At 40.4% G+C, this 15,576-nt stretch overlaps 1 protein-coding gene across 4 annotated transcripts in view; it reads right to left on the bottom strand.

Annotated features, from left to right (window-relative positions):
- Positions 1-14,022, bottom strand: part of LOC139447150 (serine/threonine-protein kinase PAK 3-like) — a 45,191-nt gene extending 31,169 nt beyond the window's left edge. For 2 of the 4 annotated variants that reach the window (XM_071228334.1, XM_071228337.1), the window contains exons 1-2: positions 13,917-14,022; positions 8,323-8,392 (exon numbers count right to left, since the gene is read on the bottom strand). The gene's annotated coding sequence lies outside the window, so the exon portion shown is untranslated. The remainder of the gene's footprint in view (positions 1-8,322; positions 8,393-13,916) is intronic. The other 2 variants (XM_071228333.1, XM_071228336.1) reach the window with 1 other exon arrangement.
- Between the last annotated feature and the right edge of the window lie 1,554 nt (positions 14,023-15,576).

Below are 15,576 nucleotides of genomic sequence, written 5' to 3'. Positions count from 1 at the left end.
AAACAAAATAAACATTGCCACCTGGTGTTGCGACATGATTTGGCCTTTTCACTGTCTACCCTGCTCTACTCTTGCTGTACTAGGAGTTACCAAGGTTACACTGAATTATCTTTCCGACATTGTATCAATACTAATAGAATGATCACTATGAGGTCCTGTCTCTTCACAGTAAAAGCAGGCAGTAATTTAGATTATCATTAAGCATCTTGAACAGTCATTAACACAGGAATACAATTCCACAATATGACATTACCCTCAATCATATGTTAGATGATGTTACCATGGTAACAGATCTGTGTATTTTGGCAGTGTTTAAAATTCAGATAACTAATCTAAGTGGAGTATCAAATCATTGCAAGTTTTTAGCATATTTAGCGATATATTCAAGTCATTACCTAAATGCCACTCACTTCATGATTTTATATGCTATAAAATTTAGAATCTTTCAGACCTTCCGATGTCTCATAATTTAGCAGTCCTACACAAAAACATCCTAACTCGGAGAGTTTGTGGGTATAAACACTGGTCATGGTAGGCTATTATCAAAAATCTTCCCTGAGTGAGTTGGGATTTACTTGAAAGCTACTTTGAACAGTAGTTCAGTTACCTTGGCTACATGATGGTGTGTCAGCTAACCTACTTAACGTAGGAAGAAAGCCCAAAATGATGCACTTGATATCATGCCAGATAACATCCAGGTTTGGAGCTGGTGAGGTGAGGTGAAATTGGGGTTAACGTCACGTTCACAAGATTATTGCACTTATCTAGGTGAGGTGAGGTGAAATGGGGTTTAACGTCATGTTCACAAGATTATTGCACTTATATAGGTGAGGTGAGGTGAAATGGGGTTAACGTCACGTTCACAAGATTATTGCACTTATATAGGTGAGGTGAGGTGAAATGGGGTTAACGTCACGTACAATATTATTGCACTTTTATAGGTGAGGTGAGGTGAAATGGGGTTAACGTCACGTCCAAGATTATTGCACTTATATAGCGACGTGCATGTTCGTGTGTGTGTGTGTGTGTCTGCTTGTACTAGTTCGGACTGATGCCGATTTGTAGTGCTAGCCCACTGAGATACCATGACGCAGTTAAACATGAATACCCCTCTCAGACACAGTATAATGACTCCGAGCGGACCAGTCCTTGTTTAAGCCTCTAAATGCCGAGTGCCAGACAGGGTAACAACAAGTACCTCTGAATGAGTGGGAACCAAGGCTCTGAATGAGTGCAAACCAAGGCTCTGAATGAGTGTGAACAAAGGCTCTGACAGTGTTCGAAATACCTGCCTGCCCGACCGTCCGAGACGGGTTGATTTCAACTCGGGCTGCCAGATTTTCAAATCCCCCTGCCCGACGGTCGGGTTATATTTCATATGTGAAAATATTCTAAATATTTCCCGATGATAAGCATTAATTCACATGTAAAGATGAATGATAAAATGTAACCAAAAAGAAACCCCGCTTTTAGACAACCTAAAATTTAGCAATGCGCTTATGCTACAAACGGACCGTCTATATACACAATATCGTGCAAATAGTGGACCAATGCCGTGCAATATACACGACTGGAAAACTCCCTTCTCTGCCGTGAGATGCACACGCTGATTGGTCTATTAATTTTCTACAAAACAAACCTGGTTCCCGGTCTCAGTTGTGCTACGCTACATTGTATATTACTCCCCAAAATGTTAACTCTACACCATAGTGCGGGTATCCTTTCTAAGAGATATATCAAAGATATTAAAAATTCTTTACTTGGTGATAAAATTGTTATTTCTTCTCTAAGCATTTGCGAAGATATAAAGGTTTGCTACGGTGGATGGACCAGGTATCACAGTTAGTTAAAAGTTTTGCAGTCGTACAGACATGTTGTGAACATAGAGTCTTACAGATCATAAATATTTTGAGTGTAAACATACTTTACCTAATGAGATACCAGTTTTACAACCAGAATATTTATAATTTAGTTTTGTTGAACCAATTAAAATCAAAACATAATTTCCCCTATTAAAATACTACTTCTGGTAAAACAAAATGTACGAACTTTCTGTAAAAGAGCAAGCAATCTAAAGCAAGCATTTATTTTCCGCGTCGTGATTTACATGCAAAGTATATCACGCGTTGTAGTGGAATATATGTAATGTTATTGCAAAGTATATGCAATCCCAATGCCTTCAGAGAAACATATGATTATAGTGGGCAGGCAGGTTTTGGTCAGGGCTGGCAAGTATTTCAGCTAGCCAGTCCTGTGGTCTAATTGAAATTTTTGGGAGTTTCATACCCTGGCTCTGAATGAGTGGAACCAAGGCTCTGAATAAGTGGAACCAAGGCTCTGAATGAGTGTTAACCAAGGCTTCAAAGTCAAGCAGTGTTGCGAAAAAAGCGCCTGTCTATAGGCCTGAGGCAGAGAGATCTCGTGTCAGGTCCATAGTTTCAAACTCATTTGTTTGTTTGTTGTTTAACGCTGCACTCAGCAATATGCCCGGGCGGTCTGCAAATAATCAAGTCTGAACCAGACAATCCTGTGATCATAAGCCTCGATTGTGATACGTTGACAAGCGTCATGAAAGTCAGCGAGCCTGACCACCCCAATCTCATTCAAACTTGTATAGGTCCTTATGGCCTGCAGTAATTTATGTGTCTTTGCAACTTGCACAATTATTTCTTTAGCTAGCACAATCACTTCCTTTCGATATTTGCTGTAGCCTGTCTATAATGCAAGCTCCTTTCTGAGTAGTATTAAGCATCACACTTAACACACAATCACAGTTCATCACAAATCAACATGCCAACTGGAGAAATTTTGAAGGAATTTCATTTGTATTTTAGGTTTGTTTAAAGAAATTCAACTTTCACTCAAATATTAAGGGGCTGACAGGTTTACTCAGGGCCTGTATGTTCTAGAGTCTGTGGGTCCTGATGGCCGCCTGTCATTTCCTTTAATTCAGACATTGAACTCATGGCCAATGGAATTCTTCAGACTCAGGGATTAATTCTCTTCATGAACATGTGTCCTCTTGTATGAAAAATTAGTCCTCTTGTATGAAAAATTAACCAGGTAATCAATTGTAATAATCAATTGTCTCACCATCAAAAGCAATACAAATCAAAAACAAGAGACTTAATGTAGTATCAATGATGTGATAATCAGGAGTATTTAAATGAAGGTATCCCAGCGACCTCTCTGATGATCATAATAGATAATGGAAATATATTGTATGGATAACCCTCTTCCCAATAAACATTCATTATGCCCTGAAAACATTATCACTGAACACTATCCCAGGGACAGGCATGGTCAGCTTCGGTCAACTGGCCTGCATCTCAAATCACAATATTTGTGGAGAAAACGAGTGAGTGAGTGAGTGAGTGAGTGAGTGAGTGAGTGAGTGAGTGAGTGAGTGAGTGGATGGGTGAGTGAGTGAGTGAGTGAGTGAGTGAGTGAGTGAGTGGGTGGGTGGGTGGGTGGGTGGGTGAGTGAGTGAGTGAGTGAGTTGAGTTTAACACTGCTTTCAACAGCATTCCGGTTATATCATGGCATGTCAGTTTAATGTGGGAGGAAAGTGAGTGAGATGCCGATGACTTGCCAGAAAATTGCTATGAAAATAATGTAGGTTGTTTTGTGCATCCTCGCCTAGAGTGTTTGTTTTGAAGCAGTGTTCAAAAACATATCATGTCTCTGACTAAATAAAGCCAGCTCCCCACCACCCCAAATAGTAAATGGTGGGTCCCTGTCAGCAGGCATGTTCACATGAAATATGTCATTGACATGTCGTGTCACAAGGCTTGGTTCTCTCCACGATAACCTCAAGTCTATAATTACTCCCACTGGAATGTCAGTGATAATTGTTCCTGATTGGTACAAGGAGGTAATTGTCCTGTTGTTCCAAGCCTGATTGCAAAGCCCACTAACTAAAGCATCCAGGAGGCAACATTATTCCTTGAGTAGCCTAAAATACTAAAATTGGACCTAATGATTGGTTGGTTGGTTGGTTGGTTGGTTGTTTTACGCCGCAGTCAGCAATATTCCAGCTATATGACGGCGGTCTGTAAATAATCGAATCTGGACCGGACAATCCTTAGATTGATATCATGAGCATCGATCCACGCAATTTGGATCAATGACATGCTTCAACCAAGTCAGCATGCCAGATAACCCGATCCCGTTAGTCGCCTTTTACGACAAGCATGGGTTGCTGAAGACATATTCTACCCTGGATCTTCACGGGTCGAGTGTACTGTTACATCTACATTGAATTATTATCCTCGTTGACACACCATTCCCTGTTCACAATGCGACATTACGCGTTTGTTTTGCATGCTTCAACCAAGTCAGCATGCCTGACCATCCGATCCCATTAGTCGCCTCTTACGACAAGCATGGGTTGCTGAAGACCTATTCCACCCCGGATCTTCACGGGTCAAGTGTACTGTTACATCTACGTCTTTGTTTTGCATGCTTCAAACAAGTCTGCGTGCCTGACCATCCGATCCTGTTAGTCGCCTCTTACGACAAGCATAGTCCTAAAGTGAGGTGAGGTGAAATTGGGTTTAATGTCACGTCAAAGATTACTGCACTTATATTGCGAAGTGCATGCATGTGTGTGTGTGTGGCTGCTTGTACTAGTCCAGACTGATGCCAATTCATAGTGCTAGCCCACTGACATACCATGCTACAGTTTAACATGAATACCCCACTCAGACACAGTATACTGACTCCGAGCCGACCAGTCCTTGTGTTTGCCCCTTAATGCCGAGCGCCAGGCAGGGTAACAACAAGTACCATCTTTTAATGTCTTTTGGTATGACGCGGCCAGGGATCGAACCATGAACCTTCTGTTCTCTGGACGGACACTCTACCTCTAGACCATGGAGGCGGTCACCACAGAACTAAGTCTGTGGCAGTCTGTGCTTTTGTGTGGGAACCACCACTTTTGTAAGCAAATGGTAAGGCTAGAGAGTTACGATTCTGTGGCATTACATCTGGAAGTAACTGCAATCTTAACATCTTAACCATGTTTACACAAAACATGTCAACTGCTAAGATTGTTGCAAGTCTGTTAAAACATGGGACATTCGACACTCACAGCACTGAGATTGATAACCCTCTCTTTTCTGCCACCACCAAGTTATCGACCATCCTTTCAAGCATTATTTGGAGAGTTGTGTAATTGTACATGCATCCTGTTCCAAATCAATCATCTTTATTATTTAGAAAATGGTTTCCGCCATTAATGATGACTGGCAAAAACTCCTCCCACAACCTTGTTATTAGACAGCCTTCATGACTGGGTATTAAACATTACCCATAAATCTTTGACTGGACAGAGAGATGCCAAGCCGAGCGTGTACATGCTTTTCTGTAATGAAATATCTAACTTCACATCTAACATGAATAACGATCTAATTTTTGTGTGTTGCCAACCAGCAAGGTGTTTATTTCATTTCACTGCGATAGCACGCAATCAACAAAGTTGCTGAGCTTGACCTCCCAATCCAGAAATGGCTAACTTTCGAGCAGAATTGACTGTTATAGGTTGATGTTGACCTAATCTATCCTGGAATCTGAGTGAGTGAGTGAGTGAGAGAGTGAGTGAGTGAGTTAGGTTTCACACCGCTTTGAACAGTATTCCTGTTATATCATGGCGTGTCAGGCATGGTCAGCTTCAGTCAACTGGCCTGCATCTCAAATCACAATATTTGTGGAGAAAACGAGTGAGTGAGTGAGTGAGTGAGTGAGCGAGCGAGCGAGCATCTATGTCATGGTATGTCAGCTGGATGTGGAGCTGGGTAGAACGTCAAAAGTAACAAGAGGATGCAAATCCCCCGATGTTCACCACTTCAGTAAAACCAACAAGCTTAGATATGATGCTGACCCATGTAATTAATCAGGGCATAACTTGGACTTGAACCAACAAGGGACAGCCACGCATGAGTAAGGGACACAACTCTGCCTGCTGTGCCCCAAGACCACCAGGCTGCTTGCGCCCATTCATTGCAACAGATTCCTCTTGACTCCATACTTTTCTTTTACTGGCTCCTTGAAAATATGTTTCAGAGACACTTGGCTCCACAGAACATACCCAAACTGTGAGACCTGTGTATCGATGCCTCATCAAGCTGTGACACCCAAAATACTTTCTTGACAACCATCTCAAACTCCTCCTCAGCAAAGTTCTTCCTTTGATCGTTGCTACAACTACAAGAGGATGAAGAGGTTAGCAACACACTCAGTGCATCCTCCTGTGATGTGGCCATCTACAAAAAGCCTTCCATCAGTCCCCCAAACACCACTAGAGTCTCAACCGAGGACCCATCCTAACTGCCTGGTTAGTGTGAAGAGCTAGAATCCATTACAACATCATGTGGCCCCCTGTCTGCTGACTCAGCATTGGATAATGTAATAGGTTTATCATTGATTTCTACTAAACAGTCACAGAAACCCAGTGCCCCGGGGCACCTGCACAGCAGGTTGTGTGTACGAAGGCTTGAGAATGTCAGTGAGAGTAATAAGTCAGGACTATCACAGCCTGTTAGCATGGGAGCAGTGGGCAGCGTGCAGGCTTGTAATCAATATTGGCAAACTGTTGTCTGGACAAGGCAGACAATTACTACCGTGGGTTTAGTCTCGTTATGGGCTATTTCTTCCAGTTTATCACAGTGATCTGTTCCCTGGTTTAAGAATCGGGAATAAATGCAGCCAAGGCAGAGGCACCCGTCATGTCACTATTGGCAGATCCGATGCAAAAAGTGATTGCCGATAATCAGCGTTAGAAATTGGCACTAGTCCCATTGTCCTTGCCAAACTGCCCAATAGTTAAGGTATCATAAGGACTAGTAGAAATTTGCCATTTTTAAGGGTTTTGCTATATATATGCTATCATTATAACGACAAGTGGACTAAAACAGTTCGTTTCTATCCCTGATAATGTGTGTGTGTGTGTGTGTGTGTGTGTGTGTGTGTGTGTGTGCGTGTGCGTGTGTGTGTGTGTTGTTTGGCGATATTGCAGCCTAGGGAAGGGCATTGGAGGTTTAAAGTGTATCACAATATTTTAGGATGCATATGGCCATATTGCGATTAGCAATGATTAGTATCATGATATATTGCATTAATATAAAATTTGAATTTAGAAATATAAATTGAGTAATGGAAGATGGGGGGAGGGAGAAGAGAAGAGGGGGGCTGTTCTGGGGAAGGAAGGAGGGAGTGTAAAATATTTTATCTTTGCAATTGTGGTACTGTCAGTTAATATTACTCATTCTGAAACAAACTCATATACAAATTAACTTATGCATTAACACATGATTAATTACAGCGATTAGGCTAGGGATTGATCTGACTCGGGTTTGACATTTACCGTGAGCTATAAATACCATGTATACTGTTTACCATGTTTACTACACAAGTAAAACAATCCATGCCGGAAATCTTAAGCAGCCATACCGTTATGTCACATTTTTCATACAATTTAGAAGCCATTGTTAATAAAAAGTTGTGTGACTCGTACAGTGTTTTCAGAGTGAGTATTTGGATAAACACCTGTGAAAGAATACAATTCAACAATCTGCACAATTCATTCAATCAGTTTCACATTTGTGAACATCCTCCGAGGCAAGAGCGTCCACTAGCCTTTTTATCAAAGTCTTGTTTCCAACCTTGCCACATCAAGCCCACTTTTTTGTGCTAAATATGATTGGGCTATCACACATATCGAGAGTCCAACCTTTGAACGTTTCGCAAAATCAACATCCACGACCAGTACACCTTCGTATGAAAGTGATTTGCCGCTGCCTGTCTTTGTTCACACGTCTTTTTCATCGATTAAAGATTGTCTATGTTTTTGTGTCAGGGATGAAATCGCTAATGATTTTGTTATCTGATCGACTAGGATATACCACCTATGGTAGTTGCCATCTTTGTGAAGCTATATGAGATAAGAACTGCGATCTGAGTGGATATTGCGTTTTCATTATAAGGGGCACAACTTGTGATCTACGCAAGGTGGCGCCAGAGTCGAGCCCAGAAAAGTGGCCTTGATGTGGAAAGGGTAGAAACTAGGCTTTGATATAGGCTAGTGGACACACTTGCCTTGGGAAGATGGTATGTGAAGCTCTTCAGATATAATTCTAGACACCTTATTATTCTCTTGTTGTGAAAGGTTGGCCAGGTGAGGTGAGCTGAGACAAATGGGAGTGTAATTGCAAAGCAGTGAGGCGTTATTATTTGACACAACAACAGTGACAGGTGCTTCGCGTAGAAGCTAACAACGCACAGGAGAGAAGGAACATATGAGAAGGAAGCTGAGGACAAAAGTACCTTAGGAGATTCACCTTCCCATACAATGGGTCGGTACTGCATTCAACAGAGCTCCAGATAAGCTGTGTATCTGCGTAAAATATGCATCAGAAATACAGAAATATGCAGTCAAATATAATCCAAGCGTAACAAACATTACAGCTACAAAAATAAAACTTGTGCGTATCATCAAATCATAGTGAAGTAACCCTGCGTATTCGATTAGCAAATCAGCAACTTATTTTGAAATTATAAACGGGCATTCCGTCAACCTTGCCAAACTCCATGATGACAGTTACATCATGATCATTTGCCATCACACTTTCGTGTGGAAGTATCGTGGTACTTTTGAGTCCTATAAAGCTCTCGAACACACACAACACCAGTTTGCAGGGACTAGATGAATAGTGTTTTTAAATATTTAACTTAAATACCCACATGTGTAAAAACTAGTGGGTTACAGAAATTTGAATACCCAGATAGAATTACTGATACTCAATGATTTTAAAATGCATGGGTAAAATACCCATAACACCAAAAGCTTATCTGGAGCTCTGATACAATCAGAATATTTCTACCTACTGTCACAAAGTAGTAATCTATTTAACAATATGTATGCAATCTAAACAGAAATAAAATTACAAAATAAATATATTGCAAGTGATTCCATGTCATCATGTGCCATTTGATTGGCTAACCAAGCAATATTTGAAGCGTTTATTAGTATCGGGACGATACACTGATGTTTCGGTCGAACGCGATTTCTTAGTTCTCGATACAAATATCGATCACAGTCGCACACAAAGTAAAAAGTATCGATTCTTAACTTAAATGTATTCTTCAATAAATGTTACACCAAATCACTAACTACTGGTGAAATGAATAGCGAAAATGTAAATATTTTCATCCATTGTGCCAAACTTGGCATTGCCAACTGTAAATCGTTAGTGTGCCAGGTATTTGGCCTTCTTGTCTTTCAAAAAGATGGCTTATACACCACAGGAAACAGCACATGCAAGTATCGCTCTCAAAATTAGAAACAGGGGGCTCTTATTAGAATATAATTTTGGTGAGATTAAAAACGAGGTTGAAAGATTGTAAATTTTGTGGTTTATGCAGACAGCCTGAAATGATATAAAAGAAGTATGTGTGTGTATTATACACGATAGATATATTTTCGAGAATTGAATTGCCCATAATTAAGGGTGCATATAACAAACGAGTGTGTATTATACACGAATACATAAATCTTGTGTACATTGATCAATCGGTAAGGGTGCTAACTGGGATTGTTCACTAGTCAATATATTAGCAAATATCGCCGTGGGCGCTTATTACGTTGAATATGGTAATCTAAAAATTAGGTCGCATCCACTTGTGAGCTACTGTTTCCCTGATTGGCTGATAAACATATACAGGGAGGTGAGGCATGTGCTGCATGATTCCACCGATAGATGTCACCGACTTTGTATCGTCTACAGATTTTGTGCTAATGATTAAATAAGCAGTTTATGAAGTTATTACTGACTTATTTATTCACAAGGAATGACGTTACCAGATCCGTGTGTTTACTGGGTGCAAATGTAAAAACCATTGAACACACTTTGTATACATGGTGCAGGCAGAAATCAGTTCTTAAAAAATTTAAAGAGGCATTAGTACATTTGCCAAGACAAATGCCGGCCAAGACATACATTTATTCATAATCTGAGCACCACCTGTGTCTTCGCGGTCTTATTGGACATAATATATGACACAAATTGAGAGTGGACGCAAGTGAGTTACTCTGCGAGTCCTGTAGGACAGGGACCAAGTATCAACCAAGTCGCTCTGTCTGACCACCGATCCATTCTGTCGTATCTTACAACTAGCATAGGTTGATAGGACCTATTCCTACCAGAAATCCCCACAAGGGCATAAGACAACATGGGAAATAATTTTCCGTACGATTCACAAACTAAATGGCATGTTCAGAAAATGGTATTATCAATCTCAATGAAGAGGAAGGTGGCAAACTTTCTACAAAACGACGACAAAATACATATCTAGATTGGCTTCCTCATCTTGTGGTTTCTGTCCATCATGCTGTGACAGTATTATCCTTCTCTGTTCTTATTAAACCTATTTATGTTAATCTGTCATGTATGCATTTGTTGTTAGTGTTAACCTACCACATATATTCTGTACCATGTTCATTATTCAGCCTTACTTAACAATGGAATGATACCGAAACATTGCCATTACAGGAAAATAAAGAAGTTGTTATCCATAAATTGTGTCTACTTTATCATCTGTCAACATCTAAGAAATGCCTATCAAACAAATTCAAACATCAAATGTTTCAGCTTGATGTGGGATGAAAGCCTGAAGTGATGCACGTCTTACAATATAACCACTTCGCATAAAGCCACGAGCAAGGGTATGGTGCAGACAAACCTAGAAACATAATCGGGCAAATCAGGATTTGATCACAGGTTTCTGGTGTGCCCAAGGGATGCAACCGAATTACCGCTTCTTAGGCAACTGGGCTACCTCTGTCAACCCCCCCCCCCCCCCCCCCCCTCCCCCAGCCCATGCCCGAAGTGTGTGTCAAAGCTTTTGTGACAGGCTGTATTGTAATTGGACAACCAACTGACCAACAGCATGGGCATCATGGCATGTTATCCTATGAATGAGGAGACATCATAGTAATAATAATAGGTCTTGCTTGATGTAAGAGCTGGAGGGGTACTGTGTTATTACAGGAAAGTGTCCTGTGCTGATACTGATACCGATAGTCACACCTAAATGACATGCATCACCACTCATGCTGTCAACCACTAGTATGTCTGGTGCAGACTTGATTCTATACGGGGTGGGGTATGTAGCGGTGGGGTATGTAGCGATACCATGCCGCAGTTTAACATGGATACCCCACACAGACACAGCATACTGACTTGACCAGTCCTTGTTTTACCTCCTTAATGCTTAGCATCTCGAAAGGTACCAATAAGCACAATCTTTCAATATGACGTGACCAGGGATAGAACCACTGTCCCTCTGTTCCCCGGGCAGATGTTCATGAAAGTAGGTGAGGTGAAATGGGGTTTAACGTTGCGTCCAAGATTATTGCACTTATATAGCGACGTGCATGGACGTGTGTGTGTGTGGCTGCTTGTACTAGTCCAGACTGATGCCGATTTATAGTGCCAGCACACTCAGATACCATGCCACAGTTTAACATGGATACCCCACTCAGACACAGTATACTGACTCCGAGCCGACCAGTCCTTGTTTTAGCCCCTTAATGCCGAGTGCCAGACAGGGTAACAAGAAGTACCATCTTTAACGTCTTTTGGGATGACGCGACCGGTGATCGAACCCCGGACCTTCCGCTCTCTGGGCGGACGCTCTACCACTAGACCATGGAGGTGGTCGTTCATGACAGAAAGTGAGTGAGTATGGTTTTACGCCACTTTTAGCAATATTCCAGCAATATTACGGTAGGGGTCACCAGAAATGGGCTTCACACATTGTACCCATGTCGGGAATCGAACCCGGGTCTTCCACTTTAACCACTAGGCTAACTGACCCCCCCCCCCCCGTGATGACAGAAGTGTGACAGAACTGTGCATGATATTGCTATCTGTGTCTAGAACAGACTTCACTCACCACACAATTCGCCAGATCACAAACAATAGAATCTGATCACTACTACCCCTCAGCTGCCAACAATGATGATATGGGACATATTCTTTTCTATTTCCTATTGAGACCACAACCCACACAACTCAGGAGTCAACTCTGCTATTCATTTAACTATTTTCAGTTCTGATATTCAAATTACGTTTGCTAAATAATCATGATTATGAGGTAGTCCACAGTGTTGCAGGTAGTGGATGTCTACCACAATTGAAAAGCCAGCTAGCACTGTATCGAGTGCAAGGAAATCATTAGGCAGTGAAACTGGGATTGAAAATCACAACCTGAATATCATGTGATCCATGATGATTCTCCATGCCGCTCCTTAAATCTTTGGCTCTTCGAACTGTACATGTTGCAGTAAACAGGTAAACAGGTAAACAGGAGCACGGCTCCGCTGTCCATGATTAAGAAGTAATATCTCTACCACCATGTCTCATGCCATTAATAATTAGGGCTGGCTAAAAGGATCGATAATTGGAATTATCGTCAATCATGTGAGAAATTTAAGTGACAAGTTTCTTATTTGCATAAGAGGCCACATGACCCATAGTGCTGCATATACCAAAATGCATACAGTACAATGTTACTAAACAGATATACACCAGTAAGGTCCTTATCTGGGTTGGTTTCTTTATAAATATAAAGATACACTTTTAATAACTGCAGGGTCGCTGATGAAAGAAGCTGGGATAAATTGTCAACGGAAGGATTAGTATAACTATAATAAAAGGTGGTCAAAAATATTTCTCTACTCAACTGAAAATAAGGACATTCAAAGGGAAAATGAAACTCGTCAGTAACAGATTGTCAATCATGTCAATTGCCGAAGACGAAAAGCAACTGTTTTTTTGTTATATCTCAAATGTTCACAAACTGATCCATGCACACGTGTCAGTGCTCACCAGTGGCATAAAATGTTGATTTCTTTCGGGATTTTCTTGCATATTTGCTTGAAGTTACTTTTCTGATATTTATTAATAATTGATCGATATTTCGTAAGCAATTATCAATCTCTACATGCTCTATGAATCTAAGATCTATATTGATAGCCAGCCCTATTGATAAATATTATGTCATGTACTATCTCTTTCCTATTTTGTAGACACAGTCATTAATCTACAAAAAAAAGCAAGTGAGTCATTATCTGTTATATTGTCACTGACAACTGTGTCAGTGATAAACAGTGCCATAATCTCGTGCCAAGAGACTTCAAATGGCTTTATTTTCAATAACATTTGGGTGTCGGGCTAAGACATATCATTCAGTGGAACTATTCAATCATGTCAGAGTGATATTTGTATTTTATAGTATACATGAGTAGATAGCAAATGTTTCATTGTGCTAATCTGCACAAGCGTGAAACATATTTTGACTTATTCCGTATCATGCCCATCCTTTGTGGGCGACTGGTGACTCAAGCTTGGACAGCCAGACTACTTTCCTAACTACTGACAATTGATGAGTAATCCTCTGTTGGATTATCAGATTATCAAAAGACAAAATCACAGTGTCTATACGAGATAATATTAACTACTATTTACCAAATATATTAACAAACGTATTCAAACCCAAGAAAAAAACATATGTTTATAAATTGAAACGTCTTAGGCAAAATTTACAGACAGAAAAAAGATTAAATTATTTTACTAAATAACGTAGCTATCGGTGAAAGGTTTTCTCAATAAAACCAGTAATGATTCATAATATTACAGTTGAATTAATTATGTTTGAAATTCACTGCAACAATGTTACAAGTATTAAATCAGTGATGTTAAATTATAAGTTGTGTCGCGATCAATACCAAACATCCAGTCCACGAACTTCGTCTGTCATGCCGGTCTGTCATTAGTCAGAGGATCAAGAACTACAGTCAATACAATCTTATTAACAATAAAAATCAAGTCGAACATACTATCCGCAAAAGTACTTACGGTAAGAATGTATAAATATGCCGATTACAACGGCAATGAGACAGACATTCGTTCTAGGTGCAGCACGAAACTCCAGGAAGTCAACAAGATGGCTGCATCGATCTCGCTGAACTCTCGCAGGTGCGTGCGAGACTTGAAAGACAATATCATCTCATCTCATCTCTCGGGGCTTGGGCAAAAGTGAATCAGAATGTGTTTCATCCAGCGCACCGTAATCATTGGTTATTCAAAGGCCGGGATAGTTTAATTTATTTAAAATACGACAAAACGAAGAAGACAAAAGCAGTTTTGGTGCTGTACTTGCCCGCAAAAATATTCATCATGTCAGAGTTGAGAATAATTTCTCACTATTCAATAAAATTCATCGAATTTTATGAAGTGATGACTGCAAACCTTAAATATTATAGAAAGAAGGAACTTTTTCATGGAAATTGTTAAAACTATTCAAGCATAGTTATTTACAATGAAAAGAACCGCATTAAAACCATTAAATGTCATTGTTAACACGCACCTACGCACACGCACGCACGCACGCACACACACACACAAACACACACACAATTCCCTAATTTTTCTAAAGGGAAAGATAGTAATTTCCCGATGTTTTCACTGACACTAAGACAACCCGCCCAGTCATCCAAGGCGTCACTTTTTGAGGCATGCCAGAATTTAAGCTCAATACTGTGGGTTCGAATCCCGGTTCGCCCCGATTATATTTTCTAGGTTTGTCAGCACCATACCCGTGCTCGTGGGTTTCACCGGAATGTAAACGTCTGAGACCTGCATCACTTCAGGCTTGCCTCCCACATTAAGCTGACACGCCGTGATATAACTGGAATACTGTTTAAAGCGGCGTTAAACCCAACTCACTCACTCACTCATAACTGAGAAACTGTTCAAAGCGACCTAAAACCATATTCACGCGTTCCGTTGTTATGCATCTGATTTGCATGGAAAGGCTAAGGGTGGATCCATGTTTGCGTGGGACTATTTGCACACATTTGCTCGCTGCCTTGACCATGCTAGTGGTGTGTCACACTCTGACGACTGGATCGATGCTCATATACTCAACCACATGTTTACCTGACCCAAACCAGACATAGCATAGTCACGAATACTATGTCATATTACTAAGATTTTAATCCAATAATCCTGTAATAGTTATGTTATATTGACGTAATATTTCTTTGTGATGTGAAATTGTTGCGGTATATATGTATGTAATATTGCTTGATGTTGCTAGACTGACATTTAGTCCCAGAAATAAAGTTATTATTTAAAAATATGTATCTACAAAATGAAATAATAAAATCCAAATGGAGCCCAGAACAATCCTTAATTTCAGAGCTAGAGCTGAGGCAATCTAGACTTGCCAAATCATTCTAGACTTGAGTTGGACTGTGATATTGCGGCGATGATATGATCTTGCTGCGGTCTTGGTTTAGTATTGTTGTCATATATTGCTGTATTATCGTTGCAATATTGCTGTGGCAGTGTTGCTATATTGTTACTTTGCGAGATTTAATCATATTTAATATCTGTATCTGTGCACAACATTATCGGGTGATGTATCCAAATATACAACACATTACATGATTATGCCACAACACAACTGAAGGCGAGTCTGACCGCCCAAAACAGCCCGGATGTAATGGGGACA

This window comes from Haliotis cracherodii, unplaced genomic scaffold (assembly GCF_022045235.1).
Source record: "Haliotis cracherodii isolate W230 unplaced genomic scaffold, xgHalCrac1.p SCAF_7, whole genome shotgun sequence".
NCBI classification, from domain to species: domain Eukaryota; kingdom Metazoa; phylum Mollusca; class Gastropoda; order Lepetellida; family Haliotidae; genus Haliotis; species Haliotis cracherodii.
This window is presented reverse-complemented; position numbering and strand designations above follow the sequence as displayed.